At 34.8% G+C, this 21347-nt stretch overlaps 1 protein-coding gene across 1 annotated transcript in view; it reads left to right on the top strand.

Moving 5' to 3' along the window:
• GUCY1A2 (guanylate cyclase 1 soluble subunit alpha 2) overlaps positions 1–21347 on the top strand; it is a 302312-nt gene that overhangs the window by 249260 nt on the left and 31705 nt on the right. The window lies entirely within an intron of this gene.

Here is a 21347-nt window from a genome sequence, read left to right as displayed (position 1 = left end):
GGTGATTAGGGTATACCTCTCATAACCCAATCACTTTACATCTGAACATTCCTGCATTAACACAGGAGCTTTTGGTATACATCTCATATCCAAATCACAACACCCTGTATCCTTATTCTCTCCTATTGCCTAAAAGGACAGGTTCCCTGTCCCAGCTCCTCTCTTCCCAGTGTCCCTGGCCCGTGCCCTACTACTGGTTGGCTCACACATGAGGAAAACATGGTAGCTAGGTTCTGTAGCTCTACTTCCCTAAGAGCCAGTGTTTTGTGTTTTCATTCTACTCAAGAGTTAATATCATAAACTAGACTTTTGATTTTAATAAAAGTCAATGCTTTTAAGTGATCTTTAAATAGATGTTCTTTTAACTTTAGACACTAATGATAAGACTTCTGTAAAATTAAAAGGAGAGAATGATGCTTTAGCTAGTGTTTAGAGAGATAAATTCTATTTTTTTATACTAGGGATAGAACTCATGGATGCTTAACTATTGAACCACATCCCTACCCCTTTTTATGTTTTATTTTGAGACAGGGTCTTCATAAGTTGCTTAGAACCTCACTAAGCAGCTGAGGCTGGCTTTGAACTCACCATCTTCCTTCCTCATGAGCTGCTAGGATTACAGGCATGTGCCACCACACCAAGTGACAGTTAAATTCTTGAGGAAATTTTATTTACAGCTCCCTGTCAACATATTTTAGGCATATATATCCACTAATCATGCTTAGCTTATTCATGCTCCTTTGAACAACAGCTTTTAAGTGTTTGAACTACCACTCATAAGAAGTGCATTTTGCATCCTGACCCAGAGCACCCACATATGTCTACTTATATTCAAGATACATATAATTTACACAAAATATTAATGTAAAAATTTAAATTCTCAATCTTATGACCCACTAAAGGTTTACCGCCAACATTTTAAAGAGCACCAATTTAGAAAATGTATGAATCCTTTTGATGAGTTTGATTGGAAATACATTTGGGAGCCAATGAGTTGCTTTGCTGGGAAACAAGTATTACAGAAAGCATTACAGTGCTGAAAAAAAAAAAAAAAACATAACAAATAACTTTAGATGAAAATTGCCTGTCATTATTCCAAATATGAGTTTTTCATTTCTTTATTTTTTTTCTCAGGGACTGAATATCTGCATGTGATCTTGTAGCAGGTGAGATAGGAGAGTAAGAATAGCTTTTATGAAACCTATATATTCTTCCAATTCTTCCAGTATGTTTCTAGTTTTTTTAATCCTGTATCAAGCTTCCTTATCTATCCATTTGCCTTGTGATCATAAGTTTGCAAATGAACCAGTTGATTTTCATTCCTTAGTTTCTCTAGTGAGACTGTTTCTATCCTAAAGATGGCTTGAAGAATTTCTTGTTCCCATTTGGGTTCATGGGGTCTAACCTGTTGCACATTTCATTGTCAGTATAACATTTTTGCATTGTTTTCCTTCAGGAAGATGCTTTGTCATCACCACTGCCTGGATAAGTTGATGGCAGTATGGAAAGACAGCTACAGCATTTGGTATTTAAATGTCTTCTGGTCATTAAATATTACATTTATCAGAACATCAAACTATAATATATCTATGAAAGCTGTTTTGCCATTTAAGGAGTAACTCTATCTTTTCCTTATCATTTGAGAATGGTATATTTGGTTATGCGAATATAGAAAATAAACTATGCTTACTCATTCAACCTACTGTAACAGGTTAATAACTTCTGGAGATTAAAGATGTTACACACACCCAGGAAGGTTGCAATCTACAGTAGGAAATAAGTTTATAAGTGAAGTAATTAATATCCATTGTGATCATTGAACTAGTTGAAGTGTACATAGGGTCTAAAGGACCTGAGGAAGTAAGGACTAATTGTCTTGAGAGAAGAGATTAAAAAAAAATTCCTCATGGAAAATGTGATCCTTGAGCTGGATCTTGAAAGACATGTAAAGGGGAAATTTTTTTTCAAATGAAGGTATAATTGTGAGAAACTATCAAGCTATTTTCATTCTTCCTAGCCTGGTATTATTAGTTGTGACCACTCTGACAGGTAGGATATATTCTAAATTAAAAAAAAAAAAACAAAAAACTATTTTGTCATTGAAGAAGTCATTTTTCCCTGCTTATTTTACAATAATAAGCTGGCTAGTGTTGTTGCAGAAAATGATTTCTAATTAAAATTTCCTGAACTTCTAAAGAGCAGCTCTCACTAAAGATCTTTATATTGTTATCACTTCCCTTCCTAGCTAAGAAATGGTTCCTATGACAAAAGTAAGATCTTTTAAATACACCTCTGAGTTTTCTGGGGAAGTTGCTTATTTGTAGAGTCACACACTTGGCTCCTAGAAATTAAAAAGAAAATTGAATCATTAGATTGGCAATGCATTTTACACAGAGAGGTTGGGAAAACCACAAGAATTTGAAAGCCTTCAGAATCTGAAGCTGCAAACCTCAGAGTTTATACTGTGTGGTGGCAGCAATACAGAGCACACCCACTGATTTTTCCTTCCAGCTTCAATCCCCATCTTCCCCTAACTCCTTCCCAGGTTTTAAAAACAACATGGGTTATTGAAAACATGAATTTATGGGAGTATGGGATTTTTATTTATTTGCATATTGTGTCTCCATTTTAAAAACACAGTAAGTACAGATATCTCATAATCTTATTCATTCCTATATCCCCAAACCTAGAATAAGATGCAGCATATATTAGGAATTCAACAAATTTTCAGTGTATAAATGAATAAGTAAATAAAACAAATGAATACCAAATGAAGAAAATATTTTCTTTAGAAATCATATTTTTCTAGACTGTCATTTTTTTGCTAGACTGTCATTTTTCTCAAAAGTAGGGAAGAAAGGAATGAGCATTTTGTGGTTATTTAAACATTGTAATTGAATTTCATGTATCGAGTTTATTCATTTGTTCAACATTTATTGAACATCTACTGTTTCTCACACAAAGATCATTAAACATAGAACTTTCTCTCAGTGAATGTAGAGTTACATGAAGTGTAAACGAACTAATAATAATAGTGTTATGCACAATGCCATAATATTGATCCTTGGTAATTATAAAATTCGCACCTCTGTCTTAACTATCTATAAGGTAGTTCAGAGTGCTATATGTAGTAAATGTATTTTCACTCAGGCACACATTTAAACCACACATGCTACAAGGCTTGGGTAGGGAGCTAGTCAGAGAGCTTAGATTACTGTTCACCACCTGTACATTCATGTGGCTTATACTCTATATCATTCTTAGTTCAATAGTTGGGGAGAAATTAGAGAAATTATTTGATGCTGTGACATTGTGAATTTAGTGCTTCCTGATGATCTGTTTGGATTTCCAAAGAGACATGTTTCCTATCTTTTCAGTAGACTGTCAAGAGTCTTCTATTATTTATATATGCTACAAAAGAGGGATATATGAGAAACCAAGATAGTGAAGAAGATGGGGTGATAAATGATGGCTGGTGAAGGGTGGGCAGGGGGTGGACAAAGTCAAGGGAGCCTTTATCGAGAGGGAATGTGAGGTCAACACTGAAGATTGAGTAGGAAATTGTCAGGTAGTTATGGTAGGGAGGATGGTACAAGCAGAAAAATGGCATGTGCATGAACCCAGAAATGTAAAATTATTCAATAAATTTGGAAAACAACAGGACATATAGTATTTTAAGAGCAACAGTTACAAAGACAGGAGGAATGTCAGATGAGATGGGTCATTTGAGAGGAGTCGGACTGTTAAGAACCAATTTCCTTGCAAAGGCATGTGTTTATTACAAGTTAAGCGCCATTGGGAGATGCTAATTGATGAAAAATTGTTCAGATAAATGTTTTCAAAGAACCATTCTGCCAGCTATGTACTGGAAGTTTGAAGGAGAAATAGGCTAGAGATACATAAGTTAGGAGATTAGTGTAATACTTCAGGTCACCGAACAAGTCCCAGGTAAGTTAGGAACAGCAGGAATGGAAAAGGAAAGCCAATCAGAGTGATATTTATGAAGCAGAACTGGCAGGATACTTGCTAAGTGAGTTCAGTGTACAAATTCTCATTTATGAAGATACATTGATTTCTTTTTTATTTTTAAGAAATCTGTGGTATTTTTTTCCATAAGTGTGCATATATTTTTCTTTTAGTTGAATTCTTTTTAAATGAGTGGGGCAAAGGAACAATTCAAAAATGTGACCTTTAGCGCTGTGTTTAGTAGATTGAAAATTCTTTAGAGGCTTAAGAAATTAAGAATTTCTGTGGTTTCCTTCCAAGATCAAGAGAATAAGGTCATTTAACTGAGAAGCTATTGCATGTTCTCATCTTGCGTATGTGGAAAAGTGCCAGTAACAAGATTCTGTATGAGAGAACCAGTGAGCCTGGCTCAGACTCTGAGCAGGGAAACTCAAGATGGGCTGTCCCTCAGAGGACAGCTCTTGAATTTGGTCTCCTGTTATCAAGATGGGTCCTTGACTCTGCTCACCACAAAAAGAATGTCCTTCTTAGCAGCTTCCTTCTATCTCTGGACCTTGGGCAGGCCCTGTCATGGAACTGACTTGTCCTAAACGTCCTGTTTTATTATCCCCCTTTTTCAACATCTTTTATTTCATCATCCTTGATTCCTTTCACATCTTTTGCTTCCTGGTTTTGACCCTCCGGTCTGCTCTGACCTACAACCCCAACTTGTCTGCTCTGAAATTTTAGACTCTTGACCTGATTTTAATATCTCTTATTTTTATTTCAAGTCTCTTAGTCATGTTCCAGAGTTATTCATCCAGCTCTTACTTTCCCCATGCTACACATCCTTTGGAAGAGCCACATGACCCTGGCCTCTAGAACCACCTAAATTATCTCCCAGTTGAAGTTTAACTGTTGCATTCAAAATTACTTCACCGTCTGCCACCACCTTCTTTCCACTCAGAGAGAACTTTTTCCTCCTTCTTTAGCCCTTATTTCAATCCATGACATCCAACACCCTAAGCAAGAGTTTGGGGCATTCTCCTTTTTAACATATTATGTCTTAGTAACCAGGTGTTATCAATTTACCATCTATCTATCTATCTGTCTATATAATTAGTCACCTTTCTATCACCATTGTCACTCAGATTTCACTAAAGGCTCTTTTAACCTGTTCTTTCTTGGTCAATCCCAAGTCTAAGGTCATTCTGCACTCTGTAACACATTTAATATTTTTAGACAGAAATTTGTCAGTGTACTACTTAAGTTTCAATAACATACCCAGTACATATATGTTTATGGGACAGCTTTTCATAGGCACAGCACTGTGAAGGAGGTTGGGTTATCACCATAAACAAGATAGGCAGATCAATTGCATGCTCTTGATAATGCTTTCATGCTTTCAAAAGCATATGGAAGCTCTTGTAGTGCTTGAAATCTATGGTCTGCTCCTACCTCCCCATTGAAAACAAGTGACTCATACTGCCTAAAATCTTCTATGTACAGGTTCCCTCTAACCCCTGAGTGTACTCCAGTTCATGCAAACATATATTAAAGGCAAAAGGGAAAGAAAACTAGGGTCCACTGCTATCACTGTGGTAGTCATTAGAGATTCAGATATTTAATTAAACATGCATATATCTGTCACTATCTTTTAAGTTCACAAAATAATGTTTTAAAATTTCTATTTGGTTCAAAGTACACTGAAACATTATTCCTATCAATAAGATGATTCTCTTTATTAATATTGTGGCAAAACATAATTACATTTGAAATGTGTTATTTTATACTTTAAAGTGATATTCTTCCATGAGTTGATTTTTGTTTTTGATAATACCTTTACCTAGTTAAAGTTACTTTTAAAAATGTATTTTTAAATCAAACTATGTAGAATATTTATGATACTCTTAAGAAACATGTTATCCTAAATAGAGAGTTAGAATTTTAATGACTAATGTCAATAAAAAGATAGGTAGATATTGGAGAGGATGAACAGTTCTCTACCAAAATGAAAGATTTCCTAAATAATTAGGTCTGCAATTCCTGTAAGGCAGAAATTCATAATGTAATTCAATTTCTATTGTGAAAATTGCTATTCATAAAAAGTAATAACATCAGTTGTTGGAGGCTTTTTTAATAAGCATAATCCATATAAGCTCCCTGTATACTTGAAGGCGGTGTATCTTAAGGCACAGGAGAGCAACTTTGGTGCCAGATAAATTATTAAGTGAGATAATGGAATTCAATGAGATGCTGTATTTTATGGACTTATCCCAGTGTGTGACGCATTACAAGTACTCAATAGAATACTGGGGATAACAATGTTACCCTCAAAATTATTCTATGAGGTTAGCTCTATTATCCCCATTTTATAAGTAGAGATATGAAAGCACAGAAAGTATCAATGACTCACTTAAGGCAGATAGTATGCTCTGTAATCAGGACTAGATCACTGGTTTTCCAAATAAAGGCTAAAATTTAGTCTTAAACACGATTAGTCTTAAAACACGATTTGAGCAAGGATTCCTCAGAATGTAAAGGCTATAGAACCCTGATAACCAAAGGTAAATGAAGCAGGACTCAAGAGTAAGAGATGGAATGGGGATGTAGCTCAGTGACAGAGCACTTACCTAGCATTTGTGGGGCCCTAGTTTCCATTTCCAATCCCAAAACAAAAAACAAAACCACAAAACAAAACAAATAAACAAACAAAAACACTAAAACAAGAGAACTGCAGATTCCTCTGGCAAAAGCAAGATAAAGGCATTTATTATTTAGACTTAAATGATATTGAGAAATTCATTTATTAATGAAGAGATTGATTTGGCTAAAACTACAGATTCCTTATTCTGAATTTCAAGGAATGGGGTCAACAAAAAGCAACTCAGTCCTAGCAGCTCTGGAGTTTTATATGCAAAAGGAGTCCCTAAAACAGACATTGTGTGCAACACACACACATGCACACACACACACACACACACACACACACCAGAATTGGTCTTTGATGATGATTCTGTGTAGGTTCTTCATTCAACAAGTGCTCTTTTGAAGAAGGAAGTTTCTATTATTTTTTTCTTTTATTTTTCTGACAGGATCAATGATTTGCTAATCACAAATAAGTGCTACAAATTCTTTTAAAACTTGAGAGTTTGTTTTTTTTTTTTTTTTTTTCATAAAGCCCAGGTTAAAAAAGAAAAAAAAAAACAAAAAACAAAAAAAAAACCTAGTTAAATCAAATGACTGATTCTAGCCATGAACTCACTGAAACAGCACTAAAAGAACAAAATTAAATTTTGAGTAGTTTTTTTTAGCCCCTTATTTGTCTTCTCTTCATGGTTAGTTAGTGTTTTTTCTAATTTTTAGCCCTCTTTGGGAGGATCTAAAAATAATTTGGTCTAGGAGCAACTTCCTTTATTACCTATTGGAATAATGTGGCAAGCAAAATCAGGATTGAGTATAATGCATTGGTTCAAAATATCTTGCTAAAATGTTCTTCCCATTCTTAGTTTGTAAATACTGATGAAGGACACAAAGATAAATGAGTATATAATGGCTTGAATGTTAAAAAAAATGCTGCAAGTATTTAGAGAAGAGAGAGTGGTATTTATACCTAGTATAGACATCCTTTTCATTCATTATTCTCATCATCATTTCTTCATTCAATCAACAAATATTTTAAGAATGCTAAGTGTAAAATCCACTGGTAGGTGTTGATACATAAATGATTTAGAACTTAAAGGAATCTTAAATAATGGTTCTCAAAATTTGGGCAGTCTATGCACTCCTTTGAAAAGTCAATAAATACTGTGGACACAGCATATAGTACATAGCTTCAGTGGATCTGAGGGTGTCTTGAACTCTCCATTGGAGGCGCCCTTGGGGTTTGTGAATCTTGCTTAGGGGTTTCTTATCATCCTGTTTTATTACTTGTTTGAATTTTGTCATCCTACTCAAGCTTTTTTAGCCTTATTATGGGGTTGATTTTGTTTTCATAACTTGCCCCTGAAAGTATCATGGAGTCAAATCTTCCAGCACATCTCCAGTTGAGAGTCCTTTTGCTGATAGTAATGAGCCAATCTGCTCAGTAAAGTGAGCATGAGCGCCATCTAATGCCCAAGTGGATTAAATGTTGGTAACAACAACTGTAGAATTGAGGATTAGGTTATGTACGTGGACTAAAGGATTTAGGGTGTTATTGCCTTTTGGTTGGTTGATTGGTTCATTTCTCTTAAATGTTTATAAATTAATATATTTATTATCATGTTCAACCGTTTTTATTTCATATCACATCCCTTGGTTTAGATGTTATTGTCCGAATTTGAAAATAAGAAACATTTTAATTAGAAACATTTTTGAATAAGTCCTTTTATTGGCAGATATGATTACACTTAAAAAAAAACTTTTTTATTTTAGAATAGTTTTAGGTTTTCAGAATAATTGTGAAGTTTGTGCAAAGAGTCCCCAAATGGCCCACACCCCATTTCACCCAAACAGTAGTATGGTAAAATTATTACAATTAATGAGTCAATATTGGTACAGTATTATTAACTGAAGACAGTTATAGTTTATTCAGATTTCCTTAACTTTTATCAACATCCTTTTTATGTTTCAAGATCCCTTCTAGGATACTATATTGCATATAGTGGTCTTGTCTCCTTAGGCTAGGTTATGACAGTTGATTTATATTTGATGTATGTCTTTGAATTTTATTATACTTCTCTGTTATTATACAAAATCTTAAAACAATTTACCTATTCAGAAACAACTTTCCCTTGTGTTCAGAAACCTTTATTCCCTTTGATGATGCAATATATATTTAAGCAATTTTATGAGGGCTTGTATCAACATAAATTATCATCTTTTTTCTCATTTCTAATAATGAAAAAAAGGATAAAGAAATGGAATTGGGAACATGTTATGATAGAAAGACAAATTAAGTAGGTCCATAAAAATTATGTTTCCATTTGGATTCTAATTCTCATTGGCTGTACATTCTTTAGCAAGATATTTACCTTTTGCGTTTCAATTTCCACAGTTATGGTAAACTTCCCAGTAATGACCAACATCCTAATAAGAAAGGTTCCCTTCAGAGTTCCACTGCCCCCAGGCTTGAGAGACTATATAAAATGCTGTATAATTAAGCCTTGATTGCCACCCTGGTAAAATAAATGAAATTGATAAACCCTTAACCAAGTGAAGAAAAAGAGAAAATCCAAATTACTAAAATTTGTGGTGAAAAAGGAAATATCACCACGGACACCACTGAAATATAGATGATAATCAGAAGCTACTATGAAAATCTGTACTCCAATAAAATATTGGAATATGAATAAAATATTGGAATATTGGAATATGAAGACATTAACAAATTTCTAGAGACATATGGTCTACACAAATTGAATCAAGGGGACATAGAAAATTTAAACAGATCAATTTTAAGCAATGACATTGAAGATGCCATCAGAAGCCTACCAACAAAGGAAAGCCCAGGACCAGATAGATTCTCAGCCGAGTTCTACAAGACCTTCAAAGAAGAACTTACACCAATACTCCTCATATTATTCCATGAAACAGAAAAGGAGGGAACCCTTCCAAACTCATTCTATAAAGCTTGCATCACTCTGATACCAAAACCAAACAAAGACACATCAAGAAAACTTCGGACCAATATCCAGTTGATTCTAATGTGTAGCAGAGCATTATATACTCATTGTAATTTGGGGGTTTAATGTTGTTTCTTACTTTTAAACTTAACTTGTGCTCTTTATTCTTGTACTATAAAAAAGAAGGCATGGTTACAATAAAGAATAAGAACAATTAATGTTTAACATACTCATCATTACACTTTTTTCTTCCACATTTATCAAATGCACTATTTTCTCTTGAGATGTAGAACTTTTAAGAAATCCAATGCACTAAGTTTTCCCTGAAGTGATTCTATTATTAAACAGTAAGTAGGAGCATCATTATAATATATGATATCCAGGTTATCATATAAAAGGGCTAAATTGAGTAATATTTTTTTGAAAATAAAATTACTCTTTGGTTGACATTGGTCCTTGATTTTTGAGGATAAAATAGATCTATTTTTCTCTCTTTTCATCCTCTCTGTCTCTGTCTCTCTCTCTACACACATACAAAACTACCTATGCCCAAAGTGAAAGAGTTAAGTGTGTATATATATATACACATATTTTTTCCTTTTATTTATTTATTTATTTATTTTTTTTTTTGTGGTACCGAGGTTTGAACAAAGGGCCTCACAATACTTGCCAGGCAAGTATTCTACTGCTGAGTTAAATCCCCAGCCCTTCATTTTACATTTTATTTTTGAGACAGGGTTTCACTCAATTGCCCAGACTGGTCTCAAACTTGCCATCCTCCTACCTCAGCTTCCTGAGTAGCTAAAATTACAGACGTATGCCATCATGTCCTGCTTAAGAAATATATATTTCAATAGAAAATTTAGATGAATAAATTGGCAAATCGTTAAGCACACATTTGATACTTTCAGAATTATTTCCTAAGTCCTTTACCCCTTTTCAAAGGATTCTCTTTCTACATACTTAAAAAAAATCAATCAGTTTTGGGATCCATTCTGCTATTAAATTACTTTTGTACTAGAGATTTTGTTCCTGATTCAGTTAAGAGCTACATTTGAACAAAAATTATTTCCTTTAGTTAACAGTGAATTGGTTGGTCAGTAGCAATATTTTTTTTAAGTGATAGTCTCAAAATAGAAACTAGTAAGAGCTTTGAAGTTTTAGCAATTAATAGACTTTTGTCTGTTAAAAGAGAAGCCATTAACCAGGAATGTCTTTGTGACATTAGTAAGAGGCGGACTTTAATCTGGGGAATTATACTGTAAAGATGCATTTATTAGACTAAGTAAAATATCACAGAATGATTTGATTAATATTACAGATGTGATTAGTAGAGTGCTTCTTTAGTGTCATTGGTTAAATAGTCAAATATTAGATGTTAGAAAAGGGTTTCTAATTACTTCCAGCATATCAGAATGAAAAACAAAGTCAAATGTTGATAAGAAATAGAATCATTTCTTCTTAATTCCTTAACTATCTTCACCATCTCTAAAGTTTTTGTTAAACTAATCAATTCATGCATGTTTATGGCACTTTGTTGTTAAATGATGAATCAACCATATGTATTTCTAGCACAAAATGATTATTTTTTCAAACGCAAAATTTTATTTATTTCTAAATTTATGCACATTTAATATAAGTACTTCAGTTCCTTTAAAAATCAAGATTTTTATTTTAAGAAAATGGGGGTCTTTTTCCTGTACAAAGGTAAATTTCAGATTCAGCTTGTGAAGTTTAATAATTATACTCTGAGTTGGATGAAATTTAAATCTCTTGTTAGATATCAAGTGTGTTTAAATAATAGTATGCGCGTTGATGACGGTGACACTGAACCAAATTGCTATCTCCCTGTAGCTCTCTCTGATATTTTATTCAGGGCCATCAGCTATGTGATTCTTGGCATGCTTTCCTAATAAACCTTTTGTAGGATTCTATCCTGCCTCATCAGAAACCATAAATAAGACTACAAACTCACCTCCTTCCCCAACTTCAAAGTACTAATTATTTAAAATTTCAACATAATTTGTCTTATAAATCACAACAGTAGTTATTTTCCTTATGCAGTGGCTCTTATTTTATGTCTTCAACTATGTTACCATACCAGCGATGAGAATAATTATTTGGTTAAATGTTTTTGTAAAGCGAAATTTATCTATGAACAATACTTCTGTAACGTTCAGAATAAACACAGTGAGATATTTTGCCCAAAGTGCTGTTTGTCCAAGCGTATTGCTTGAGAATGTGACATTTTGACACCATCAGACTGGAGGCTGAGTGCCCTGATAAAGGAAAAATGCCACATAGCCACAGAGATCATTTCTCCCCCTCTTGCCTCGCACTTCTGGGAAACAAGAAGAAACTGTAAAGGCAACAGAGTTTGAGAGTTGATTGCATGCTTTCTAAAAATCTCAGTCTTTTTTTTTTTTCTGTTTTTATTTTTATTTTTTTTTATTGTAAACAAATGGGATACATGTTGTTTCTCTGTACATGGCGTAAAGGCATACCATTTGTGTAATCATAAATTTACATAGGGTAATGTTGTTTGATTCATTCTGTTATTTTTCCCTTCCCTCCACCCCTCCCACCCCTCTTTTCCCTCTATACAGTCCTTCCTTCCTCCATTCTTGCCCCCCTCCCTAACCCTAACTCTAACCCTAACACTAACCCTTCCCACCCCCCATTATGTGTCATCATCCACTTATTAGCGATATCATTCGTCCTTTGGTTTTTTGAGATTGGCTTATCTCACTTAGCATGATATTCTCCAGTTTCATCCATTTGCCTGCAAATGCCATAATTTTATCATTCTTTATGGCTGAGTAATATTCCATTGTATATATATGCCACAGTTTCTTTATCCATTCATCAATTGAAGGACATCTAGGTTGGTTCCATAGTCTGGCTATTGTGAATTGAGCAGCTATGAACATTGATGTGGCTGTATCTCTGTAGTATGCTTATTTTAAGTCCTTTGGGTATAGGCCAAGGAGTGGGATAGCTGGGTCAAATGGTGGTTCCATTCCAAGTTTTCTAAGGAATCTCCACACTGCTTTCCAGAGTGGCTGCACTAATTTGCAGCCCCACCAGCAATGTATGAGTGTACCTTTCTCCCCACATCCTCACCAACACTTGTTGTTGCTCGTATTCTTGATAATCACCATTCTAATTGGGGTGAGATGGAATCTTAGGGTAGTTTTGATTTGCATTTCTCTTATTACTAGAGATGTTGAACATTTTTCCATATGTTTGTTGAAAATCTCAGACTTTTAAAATTAGAATTTAATACACAAATTGACTGTTATCAGGGAACTAGTAATTATTCATAAAAGAACGTGACAAAAATGGAAAAAAATCTATGTATCTCCTTTGATTAGTGGAAGGTATATTTTATGATAAAATTAATATATGTACAGTTTAGTAGTACCAGTAAAAGACTGGAATAATCATTTTCCCCACTTTTGCCTAACAATGCAAATGATGATTTTAAGATCCTTTCTATTAAAACAAATAAATATTTTTCAAAAGCTTAAACTCTTAATCTCATAAATCTTAATGCTTAAATGCAAACATAAGTTAACAGCTAACTTGCTTTTTTGCTAGAAAACTTTCTTACTGTATATCTTCTATTTTGACTTTTTTCCCCCTCAAATAGAACTGTTTCAAGACAAATTGGTATTTGTTATTTATTAACTTGTGAGCTGATAACGTTAATCATAGTGACGGTATGACTGGACTATTCCTGAATTAGTACCTCAACTCACTGAATTTTTTTTTTTAGTTTTTTTTTAGTTGTTGATGGACCTTTATTTTATTTTATTTTACCTTAATTTAATTTATTTACTTATATGTGGTGCTGAGAATTGAACCCGGTGTCTCATACTGAGCCACAATCCCAGCCCCTACTAACTGGATTTTTAGTGAAGGTGCAGTGTCCTCACCTTGAGCGTGCAGTGGACACCAGGAAGTATGGGGAGGAAGCCAGTATTTTGTTGAGTGTCTGCTATGAGCCTGTAGTTTATCTCTTTTGACTCTTCTAACAGTCCCACCAAAGTGGGTGTTATTATTATTTTTTAAAATCCAAACTTTGATTTTTTTGTTGATTTCATGTAGTTATCTTTTTAGCTCCTTTCTGACCATTTCCCACACCCATTCAACCTCCAGTTCTGCCACTTTCCCCACTTTCAAAACACCTTCAGTTTGCCTGAGAGAGAAGGGAAAAGAATGTTCTAGATGGGAGGGAAAATAGTATGAAAAAATGCCAACATTTTAATGCCTAAGGTAAATGTAATTTCCTTTGAGAACTCTTTTTTAACTTTCACTACTTTCCTTTGGGGTGGGGGTAGGGGGAGAATTGCCCTTCTCTCTTTTCTGTTACCTTTTCTTTAAGTTATCAAGGCACTTTGTCCCTTTAAAGAGTAAAATGTGGTAGAAGATCAAATAATTACAGGAGTGCACCTTAAATCTTAAGTTGCACCAGACCAGGAATTGGAGCCTATATTCATATGCATATTATCATTATCATTTTATGAATGAAAATTAGAGGTTAGTTAAATCTGCCTAAATTCATATAGCTACTATATCACTTAAAAGTCTTCCTTTTGCAAGTGACAGAACAAACTTCCTTAAACAATTAAAGGAATGCATTGACTCAAATATCAGAAGCCCAGAGGTAGATAACTATCTACCTTGTACTTAGGTACAAGATGTCATTGCACCTATACATGAGGCTAGATATAGCTAAAAAATTGATGTTGCCATGAATTTGGCTTCTCTTTTGTTCACTTTGATTTTCCTTCCTAGCATTGGCTTCATCCTCAGGCTCCACAAGTCTGTCTTCTACATCTCCCAAATCCCTAACCTCTGCAACCCCAACCATGGTGTCATATTGGCCCTAACTGTTCACTGGAGCACTGTACACCATTCATGTACATATACACATTTAGGGGAAAGAAAGAGGGTTTCTTGCAGCTCTCATGAATCCTAAGAGTGACTCACACATGGCTTACATAAGATCATTCATACTTTCTTAAATTAATTGCTAACATGGGAAACGGTCATACCTTTGCCAGTTTGAACCTACTTCTGCACCTGGAAGTGGGGTCAGTCCCATAAAACATGCAAGGCTGTGAATAGGAGAGAATTAATTGCCTAAAGAAAATCTCAGTGCTGCAGAATGTCTTTTACCATTCAGTAGAGGGTAGGTCAGGATTAAGTACAATGTCAGTACCCTTTAAGTTATGCAACAGAATTGCCAAGATTTAATTTCTGCCTTTGGTCTAACAACTTGCATCTAGTGGACAGAGGCCAGTGACACTAAGCATCCTATAATGCACAATGGCCTCCAGAAGAAGGAATCATCCAACCCAAGGCATCAGTAGTGCCAAGACTGAGAAGTCTTGTTCTGTGTGATCTGCTGGGAATAACTCCCTTAGCCTTATATTCTGCTTTCCTCCTCTTTTCCTTAAGCAGGAATTACCTTTCCTGGCCTTTCAGTCCCTAAAATAAATCAAAGTCCTTTAGTTATTAGGATAGTTGCACATTATTATCACTCTACTTGAATGTTCTCCTCCCTTCCCTCTGGCCACCGCTGGGCCACTCTTCCCTGCTACCAAGGTCATTCCTCCTTCAGCACTGAGTTCTAAGGGGACTCTCTTGAAAGAGACCTCACTGATTCTCTAGACTTGGTCGATCCTGCTCCCCTATTCCTGGTATTCTTTATGTCTGGCCTTCTTTTATACATTAACTTTTTAGCATTTATCATGATTTTATTTAGCTATATTTTTAACCTCAAATGAAATCTCCAAAACAACACATGAAAACTGTTTTGTTTCCCCAACACACTGAGCACTTAGCATGGTCTGTGATTCAGCTTGAATGACTTTCAGAAGAGGCAGACACCAATATTATACACACACACACACACACACACACACACACACACACACACATATATATGTGTGTGTATATATATATATGTATATATTTGTATACATATACAGAAAGATCAGTAGAGAGGAGGAGGGGAGGGCAGTGGGGAGGGAAGGGGAAGTACTGAGGACTGAATTGGAACAAATGATATACCATGCATTTATAATTATGTCAAAATGAATCCTAATGTTACTATATAACTATTATAACCAATAAAAAATTCACTAATTCTTCATTTTTAAATGAATACACTGAGTTCTAAAATTAATGTTAAATTTATAAAATAAATAAAATCTTTTAAAAATAGTTAGTACTGATGTCTCTGCTTCCTAGCAATAGTTGTCATTTATTTCTCTTAGTTTCTCTCTTGTTGAAATACACCTTTTATTTCCTTACTAGTTAAATCAGTAAGTTTCTGTTTTAATAATCCATCCTTGGAAATACATTGGATTAACAAAAAAAAAAAAAAAAAAAAAGAGGAGGAGGAAGAAGAAGAAGAAGAAGAAAAGGAGGAGGAGGAAGAAGGGGCATTTAACAGGAGTAAAAGCTCAGAGGCATGAAGACATCAGGCATTTTTGGAGTGTGTGTTGAGTAGGCCAGTCAGGAAAGATTTAGGGTAGAAAAGTATAAACAATAAGATGGAGAAGGGTTGAAAAGTTTGTGATGTTGGATTTAATGTATAACTTATTTTTTCCAAGTTTTAATTTGAAAATTGGTTTAAACTGATTCTTAAAAATTGTCTGACTTAGCGGGGTGCTGTGTCACACACCTGTAATCCCAGCGGCTTCGGAGGCTGAAGCAGGACGATTGAGAGTTCATAGCCAGCCTCAGCAGTAGCAAGGTGCTAAGCAACTCAGTAAGACTCTGTCTCTAAATAAAATACAAGTAGGGCTGGGGATGTGGCTCAGTGGTTGAGTTCCCCTGAGTTAAAAAAATAAAAATTGACTTAATCTGATGGGCCTTGTAGAAACAGTCTGAGCTGTTACTTCAATTTGGGTGTATAAAACTCAGAGGTGGGTGATGTAAGGTTTAGAGCTGACCCTAATACTAATTCAATCTTTTCATTTTGCCATTCTGGACTTGGTTTATTTGGAAATAAGGGATTTAGATGAATGGATTTGTGCTGCCCTTTCAACTCAAACATTCCTTCTTTACTAAATTAGGGAGAGATTTTTGGCTAACTGAGGTTGAACTCTACAAGTCCTTTATTTTCAAGTTGTAGGAGAAGTGTTTGCTAGAAACACAGATGATTATGAGCTCCAGTTGATAAAAAAACAAGTAAAATACTGTGTGAATAACTGAATCTATTAGAAATTGAAGACATCTCAGAGTTTTGTATTATATTACACATTGAAGATGTAGGAGATTGGTATATCTTAACTTTGGGTGTTTCCTAAAGTTACTGGGATTTATAGTAAATTTTTAGGACAAACATTTTCTTCATGAATTCAGTCTTCTACATAAAGTCTACTGTCCTTCTTCAAAGCTTTAGCCTGATTAAAACATTCATATCCTTGGTTATGCTGGTTTGCTTAGTAGTTTTAGATTGTCAGAGGTATAAGTTTTCTCAATTTTGGCATTATTAGTGTTTCAGGCTGCTTTTTTTTTAGTTGGGGACAGGAAGCTCTCCTAGAAATATCTAGTTCTACCAGACAGATGCATCTCCCCCTCCCAGTTGGAAACACTGGAAATGTCTTCAGATGGAGGGATTTCAGGTCAGTCAATGTACAGGGTAGCAAAAGTCCTTGAGTCAAGAAAACTCCTCAGGATGCAATAGGTGCCCTGTTTGAATGACTTAGAGATACTCTGCAATTCCTCTGTCCTTGAAGCCTGGAGACATTATCCTATTATAATAACCTTTGGTACTAATGGACTCTGAGAATCAAGCAAGTTATGTGATCTACACATGTGCAAAGCTAACTGTACTTTGTAACCTAGGTAACTTGATATGACCCTGGAATAGATAATAAACTGAACTGGCTTTCCCACAGAAGCCACTTCTTGCTCTTCGCCATCCTGTATCCTTGCCTCTTTATTGCTCTCCCCTTAACCATTATAGCTGGACCCCAATTAACCTTTACAGCCAGACATTGCCAAAATGTCTACTGATGGGCACAAAAGGACCCAGTCAAGAGCCCTCAGTTTAGTGCAAAGCAATCTTCTTTAGCTAAAGCATACTGGTCAGACGGATTCAAATGCTACTGCTGGTTAACCCATTTAAATGAAGTTAAATTTTGCCAAAATGAATCTAAACCCCTCACTGACAGTTAAATGTACTCTCTATTTTGTCTAACTGCTAGATGCTCTTGGCACATTCTGAATGGGGTAATCAGCGGTTTCTTTATTTAGGCCACAATTCCTGGGAAATCTCAATAAGTTGTCAAAAGAAATGTAAAAGAAAATGGAGTCTGATGATTCAGCTTGTAACTTTCCAGTAGTATCTTCTTACTTCTCTGAGTTCTTTTCTATTGTGGGGTGAAGAAGTTGACAATGACTCTGAAATTTTGTGGATGTTGATACTATTGTGCACTTTGTATATGGCTTTTTAATGGCAATTCCTTCCTCCACTCCCACCCCAAGAATATCTGGATTTTTTATCATCACCATTTTGAGGTTATAATTCTTCTAATATATTAAGAAAAAGCCTCAATAAGCCTCAACTCTTTTAAAAGGAGGCAGAAGTAGAACTATATAATCCTTCTACATAGTTGTTTGGGATGTAGAGTCTTTCAAACAGAAAGCACAGAGTAAAGATGCTATCAAATTTGTCAATGTGAGATTTATTCCTGTTCTCTCCTGCAAAAAAGGATCATGGCAGTGATCACAGGCTTAGCACCTGAGGTCTGGCTGTTGTTTAGGCAATCCTATATTACACAACGGAACAACACAGATAGGCTTTGCGAAAGTACACAGAAACCTAAAGAAGTTTAAGAAGGATTACAGAGTGTGTTGCTAATTTTAGAGAATAGTGCTGTATATTAAGAATATTGCTATTTGACATTTTTGCCTTTTAATACAAGTAGGTGATTTCTCATCAAAAGTAGGCCTATGTTTTTCAGATAGTTTGCTTTCTTAAAAAAATGTCTCACTTCTGCTTCTAGCCAATATGGAGTACAAGGACTGGATTTATACTCCCACTTCATACAATAAACGATCTGAAAAAAAAAAATACACAAAAGAACAGTTTTCATGACAGTAGATACTATTTAATGGAAGATGGTGATTATAGAGGGTTAGGAAACACATACAGTAAGTCTTGTAGTTGTCTTATTTCCTCCCTTGAGAGACGACCAGGCTATCCTTCAGGGATGAGCAAACCAGGAGGCACCTGACATATTCCTAGAGTGGAAGACAGGAAGATGAGTATTTGGAGAACCCAAGAAGGCTAGAGATCAAATGGAAACTGCAAGCGTTGAATGAAAACCACCAGGGATGTTACAGGGTCCTACTCATGTATTCTGAAGAGTAGTGATTAGTGAATGAATGTGAGGGGGCTACTCAAGTCCTGGGGTGAAAGGGAAGAAGACATCCAAAATGATCAAAGAAAAAAGAACCTGATTTTCACTAAGAACTTAGGAGTGGGAAATGCGGACAAAGTCTGTCTCCATCAGGCTGACTGGAAAAGTTCATAAATCTCCCATGTTGGGGAAAGTACTCAGAAGATTTTTGCCTTAGTAATGGAGGATAATTATCCCTTCATGAAACACTGCTCCAGATTTGCCTAACAAATCTTAAAAGCAAGTTGTGAAAGGAACAAACTGTTTCTAAGTAACTTAACTGCACCCCAGAACAAAGCTCAAGAATATTTATGAGAATATAAAAATATCCAGCACTCAACAAGGTCAAATTCATGATATCTGGCATCCAATCAAAAATTACTAGGCATGAAGAAAAGCTGAAAAATATGACTCATAATGAGGATAAAAATCAATCCATCAAAACTGATAGGTACAGAACTAAAACAGATGTTAGAATTAGCAGACAAGATCCTTAAAACAATTGTTTTAATTCTACTCTGTATGCTTAAAAGTTAAATTGATACCTGAAAGATAAGTAACCATCTTAAATTTAATTTGTAAAGAGGAAAATTACAGTACCTGAGATGAAAAAATCACTAGATGTGATTACCAAGGGATTAGACGTTGCAAAAGGAAAGATTAGTCAACTTGAAGACATAGTAATAGAAATCCAAAGTAAATAGAAAATAATTCTAAATGAATAGATTATCAATGGCCCTTGCAAAAAATTCAAGCATCCTAATGTGAATATAATAAGAGTCTCGGAGAGGGAGAAGTAGACAGGAAAAAAAAAATAACTTAAGAAATAATATCTAGAAAATTTCTAAATTTAATGAAAAATATAAACACACAGATCTATGATTGCAACAAACTCAAAACACTAGATACACAAAGAAAACAATCCCAAGAGAAATCATGGCCAAATTACTTAAAACTAGCAATAAAAGAAATGCTTAAAAGCAACCAGAAGAAAAAAGTAAGTATGTACATGTAGAGAATTAAACTAAGTATGACTTCAGATTTCTCATCAGAAATGATGCAAGGGAAGAACTAGAGCAGCAATATCTTTATTGAAAGGGAAAAAAAATCATTAAATGAATTCCATACCCAGTGAAGTTTATCTTTCAAATATCAAGACAAAATAAGACTTTTTAAAATATATAAAAGCTGAAGAAATTTATTACCAGAGGACCTACAGCATGTAGGAATTTATTACCAGAGGAACTACAGAAATGTTACAGAAGTCCTTAGGTAAAAAGAAAATAATGCCAGATGGCCACCAAACCTTCACAAATAAATGAAACTCACCTGAACTGATCATTCACAATGCTTGCCTTGGTTGTTTGCTACATATCTTCCCACATACCTGAGTTGGAACTCCTCATAGGTGCCAAGACATGAAGGAGTAACAAAATGTAAAGGAACTTTGTCCCCAAATTCGTGAAACAGCTAGCTGGTAGTGCAGACCACTCACCAGAAACTGATACTGAGATAAATTAAAGGTTATGATTTTTTCAAATGTTTGTATTTTGAGATTTTATTGATACTGCAGATTGGCCTTTTCTTACTTAATACAATTATTTTTAAGGCTGTAAATTTGTGTCTTTTACATTAAGCTCTTTAATTTACTTGGAATTTTTTTCCGTACAAAGACACAATTGATCTAGAGCATCCTAAAAAAGGCCATTATTTTCTCACTAATTTTAAAGGCTAACATAAATTTCATATGTCTAACACCTACAGATGCTCTTCTAGGTTATCTATTCCATTCTCTCTATACAATGATATTCATGCTCTAATTAGATCTGTTTATACAATGACTTGATATCTGGTAAGACAGGTGCTCTTTTTTCCTCTTTCCTTAGTGTATCCTGACTCTTCCTACCTCTTGAATTTCCAAATAAATTTTATAGTCGGTTTTTAAATAGTAGATGAGGTTATTGAGAGTTGCAGTTAGATCATTCATTTCAATCTGTCTTATTACAGGTAGATATGTGTAATAGTCTTCTTATAGAAGAAGGATTGGTCTAGATTGACTTTTTAAATCTTCACAGTGATAGTGGCAAGGGAAACATGGTAGTGAAGGAGTGACAGTCTGCCAGACTCAAGGGCATCTCAGGGTCAGATATTCTCCCTCTACCCTTTAAAGTTTACCCTGCATTCACTTAGAGTGTAGACCATGTCAGTATAACTTAACCACTGTGATCACATTTGAGGGCATAGCAACTGTGTATTCAGAGTTCCTTTAAGGCGTGGATGAGACTAATTTTTGTCAGATTCTCAGAGAGTAAACACTGCTTACTTTGCTCTTAATCATCTCAGTCAATGCCTTGGCTGACTCAAGGGTTGA

Source organism: Sciurus vulgaris (genome assembly GCF_902686455.1).
Source record: "Sciurus vulgaris genome assembly, chromosome: 11".
Lineage (NCBI taxonomy): Eukaryota > Metazoa > Chordata > Mammalia > Rodentia > Sciuridae > Sciurus > Sciurus vulgaris.
The sequence above is the reverse complement of the archived record's forward strand: the minus strand, read 5'-3'. Positions and strand labels throughout refer to the sequence as shown.